Here is a 5096-nt window from a genome sequence, read left to right on the forward strand (position 1 = left end):
GTAACTTCCCATTACAACACTGATCTGAAATGCTGTCTGTTTTTGATATCACCCATATTTGATGTTTGAACAATGATCGTATGATTTGGACTCGACTTCAGAGGGTTCGATACAGCGTTAAACTTGACTTTACGTTTCACTCACTCAGTGGTAAAGAACTCAAAGAAGTAACTGGATTTCTGCACATTCTCCGGTTCAAAATACCACTCTTATTCCGGATCTTAATTTCTTTAATTGTTTGAAACAATTTTGTCAGTTCTCACTGTTGTCTGTGATAGTGGGACTACGACTACATAAAAGGAGTAGCTGTGTGTGAGGATGGATGCTCATTTTTCAATACTTTCTAACCTGGGAAGTATTCCGTTTATTTTCCAGACTTTCCAGACCTGTTTATGAACTCTGTTGGTTCAAGCTTGCTTTTCTCCATTTCACGTTCATGTTTTGTATGGTCGTGTTCATTTTGTCTAATTCAGTGTAAGTAACTTCTGCCACCTGCTAGGAAGTGAGTTTATAGTTAGATTATCAGAGCAAGATTTCAGATTCAGCAGGTGGAGAACCTCTCACTAATGTGAGATATGTCATTATGCCTGTGCACCACATTTGTAGCTAAGTGAGTAAATAATACACACGTGTATACTGTGAATTGTGTGCTTAGTTTTTGTTAATTTCAAAGAAAAAAGATGGGACTACAATGTAGAAAAAAATATATTTAATGGGGCCAAAATGTCTCCATAAAGCTCATTGTGTGCAGTGAAAATGCAGTCTTTCCCCCCCTTGTGTTTGTCCACTTTCTTCATCATAAGACCTTTGTCTGTGAGCTTACGTCTGATCATACTCAAACCTAATTATATAAGCTAGTGGGAAAGATTGAGCAAATCCCTTCACCTTACTGTACATCTATTTTCCATTACAGTACACTGACTTTCCCAATGTCATGTTTTCCAATTGGGCTTTGTCAGATTGCAGCAGCTGTGGAGCTGCAGAGCTAGTAGCAAGGTAAAAGTATTTTCAGTGTTTTCAGTCCAGTACCAATGACATCACTCCTATCCCAATCTGGGAACCCAACAGTAAAAAAAAAAAAAAAACATAATTCTTTCTCTATTCTGGGGGCAGGTTCGTTTGAATGCCTGAATAACCGGAGCTCAAGGGGCTATAGACAGAGAAAACCAAACAATGGTTACCTCTTTATTGCTTTAACTGCTTTAACAGACATTTGCATAGCACTTGACATTCAGTATTGGAATACAATGTACAGGGAGTAATGCTAATATTACATGAGGAAAAAATACAAAATAAATTAATTCCCAGGAGTGTAACGCTGGATCACAGCAAAACAGAAGGTCATTGATTTAGTTCTACAAACTTTTCTCAGAGAGGCGGAGCTGCTCCGGATGAAACATAAAAATAAAATCAGAGGCAGTGGTGGAAGTAAGTCTGTTGAGTGTTGATGTCTCTGTGTGAGTCTGTGCACATTTGTGTCTGTGTGTGCGTGCGTGTGGGTGTGTGTGTGTGTGTGCGTGCATGCGTGCGTGCGGGTGCTTTTGGTTCCAGTTGTGTATGAGTGCTGCTCCTTAACACTAGAACTCCCATAATTCTATAACTACTAGAACTCCCAAGGCAGTCATTCTGACTACCATACATTATTTGCATATAATTTCAATAATCAATATAAAATCTAAGAATAAATGGATCTGTAATGTTAGGATAAGTAATAATCAATATCAGGAAACACAAATATAAATTCTAATGAACATGCAAATTTATTAGTTCATCACAACCACAGAACCAGCTATAATTACAGATATACAAATTCAAATTAGATCAATATTTTTTAAATTTCTTTGGCAAATAAAAACAATTTCATTAATCCTTCTAACAATAATTAATAAAAACATAACCAATGTGCATTTCAATTCACAGCAAAAAAAGATTTGGACACATGAAACGAATATACCCCAAAATTGCCAAAACGGTCAATCTGTTGGAAAAGAGAGAGAGAGTAGTCTCGCTTGCCAGAATATCTCCCTAGAGAGAGAGAGGTGAGTGTAGAAAAAGTGCATTGGCGAGGGGTAGAAAGAGAGAGATAGACCTGAAAAAGAGAGTGAGACCTGTACCATCCATATCGGTGCGAAGCCTATTGCAGAATCCTGCTGATGTGGCCGCTGTCCATAACGTGCAGTTTCCGCCTAGTGTTTTATTTATTCTTAGCTTTGAAAAAATAGAAAAAAAAATGTTAGGCAACAATGACGCAGAATTTCATGAGGGGGGAAAAAGTAGCAACCACTAAAATTATAGTCTACACCGTCTATTACCACATCTTACCTTCCTGTTCAAAAGTTAGGCCTACATTTTCACTCCACTGGATGGTGGCCATCTTGGATTTCTTGGTCAAAATGACGTCATAACGTCAAACTGATGTCAGAATCGGAATCCTTGTGGTCAACTTGCATGAAAAAGTGTCTTTATACATGATTCTAGGTGCTCTGGTTAAGTTCACTTTTCAAGTCAGTGCCAGCTGCCATCTTGGATTTCTGGGTCAAAATAATATAACACCAAACTGATGTTGGAATCTGAATCCTTGTGGTCAACTTACATGGAAAAGTGTATTCATACATGATTCTAGGTGCTCTGGTTCAAAAGTTAATTTTTCAAGTTGGCGCCAGTGGCCATCTTGGATTTGGCCCTGTGGCAAGAAAACCCTGGATTTTTGGGAGGGACATGGGAGCTAATGTTTTATAAAAGGTCCATAGAAGTCAAATCAATCATCAAAACATGTTAACCAGAGAACGGTCAATAAAGACCTTACTATATAAGGCAGGCAGTCAATATGACTGCTATGGGAGTTCTAGGTAGAAATACTCTTTTGTGTTTTGTACTCTTGATAAAATAATGTTAGAATAAAATATACACACATTTAGGAAAAGTCAGGGTACTATAGTTACATGGGTTTTATGTCATTGCAAAATTTAAAAGCAGTCAAAATGACTGCCTTGGGAGTTCTAGTGTTAAACTTCACTGTATGTATTGAGGGGGCGGGATTCATGGGTAACTTCCCTGTGTGTTTGTATGTATTGAAGGGGCAGGGTCCATGGGTAACTTCCCTGTGTGTTTGTATGTATTGAGGGGGCAGGGCCAATGGGTAACTTCACTGTGTGTTTGTATGTATTGAGGGGGCAGGGTCCATGGGTAACTTCCCTGTGTGTTTGTATGCATTGAAGGGGCAGGGTCCATGGGTAACTTCCCTGTGTGTTTGTATGTATTGAAGGGGCAGGGTCCATGGGTAACTTCCCTGTGTGTTTGTATGTATTGAAGGGGCAGGGTCCATGGGTAACTCCCCTGTGTGTTTGTATGTATTGAAGGGGCAGGGTCCATGGGTAACTTCCCTGTGTGTTTGTATGTATTGAGGGGGCAGGGTCCATAGGTAACTTCACTGTGTGTTTGTATGTATTGAAGGGGCAGGGTCCATGGGTAACTTCCCTGTGTGTTTGTATGTATTGAGGGGGCAGGGTCCATGGGTAACCTCCCTGTGTGTTTGTATGTATTGAAGGGGCAGGGTCCATGGGTAACTTCCCTGTGTGTTTGTATGTATTGAAGGGGCAGGGTCCATGGGTAACCTCCCTGTGTGTTTGTGGCAGGGTCCATGGGTAACTTCACTGTGTGTTTGTATGTATTGAGGGGGCAGGGTCCATGGGTAACTTCACTGTGTGTTTGTATGTATTGAAGGGGCAGGGCCCATGGATAACTTCACTGTGTGTTTGTATGTATTGAGGGGGCAGGGCCCATGGGTAACTTTCCTGTGTGTTTGTATGTATTGAAGGGGCAGGGTCCATGGGTAACTTCTCTGTGTGTTTGTATGTATTGAAGGGGCAGGGTCCATGGGTAACTTCCCTGTGTGTTTGTATGTATTGAAGGGGCAGGGTCCATGGGTAACTTCCCTGTGTGTTTGTATGTATTGAAGGGGCAGGGTCCATGGGTAACTCCCCTGTGTGTTTGTATGTATTGAAGGGGCAGGGTCCATGGGTAACTTCCCTGTGTGTTTGTATGTATTGAGGGGGCAGGGTCCATAGGTAACTTCACTGTGTGTTTGTATGTATTGAGGGGGCAGGGCCCATGGGTAACTTCACTGTGTGTTTGTATGTATTGAGGGGGCAGGGTCCATGGGTAACTCCCCTGTGCGTTTGTATGTATTGAGGGGGCAGGGCCAATGGGTAACTTCACTGTGTGTTTGTATGTATTGAGGGGGCAGGGTCCATGGGTAACTTCCCTGTGTGTTTGTATGTATTGAGGGGGCAGGGCCCATGGGTAACTTCACTGTGTGTTTGTATGTATTGAGGGGGCAGGGCCAATGGGTAACTTCACTGTGTGTTTGTATGTATTGAGGGGGCAGGGCCAATGGGTAACTTCCCTGTGTGTTTGTATGTATTGAGGGGGCGGGGTCCATGGGTAACTTCCCTGTGTGTTTGTATGTATTGAAGGGGCAGGGTCCATGGGTAACTTCACTGTGTGTTTGTATGTATTGAGGGGGCAGGGTCCATGGGTAACTTCCCTGTGTGTTTGTATGTATTGAGGGGGCAGGGTCCATGGGTAACTTCCCTGTGTGTTTGTATGTATTGAGGGGGCAGGGTCCATGGGTAACTTCACTGTGTGTTTGTATGTATTGAGGGGGTAGGGTCCATGGGTAACTTCCCTGTGTGTTTGTATGTATTGAGGGGGCGGGGTCCATGGGTAACTTCCCTGTGTGTTTGTATGTATTGAAGGGGCAGGGTCCATGGGTAACTTCACTGTGTGTTTGTATGTATTGAGGGGGCAGGGTCCATGGGTAACTTCCCTGTGTGTTTGTATGTATTGAGGGGGCAGGGTCCATGGGTAACTTCCCTGTGTGTTTGTATGTATTGAGGGGGCAGGGTCCATGGGTAACTTCACTGTGTGTTTGTATGTATTGAGGGGGCAGGGTCCATGGGTAACTTCCCTGTGTGTTTGTATGTATTGAGGGGGCAGGGTCCATGGGTAACTTCCCTGTGTGTTTGTATGTATTGAGGGGGCAGGGTGCCATGGGTAACTTCACTGTGTGTTTGTATGTATTGGGGGCGGATTCT

Source organism: Poromitra crassiceps (assembly GCF_964638095.1).
Source record: "Poromitra crassiceps genome assembly, chromosome: 6".
NCBI lineage: Eukaryota > Metazoa > Chordata > Actinopteri > Beryciformes > Melamphaidae > Poromitra > Poromitra crassiceps.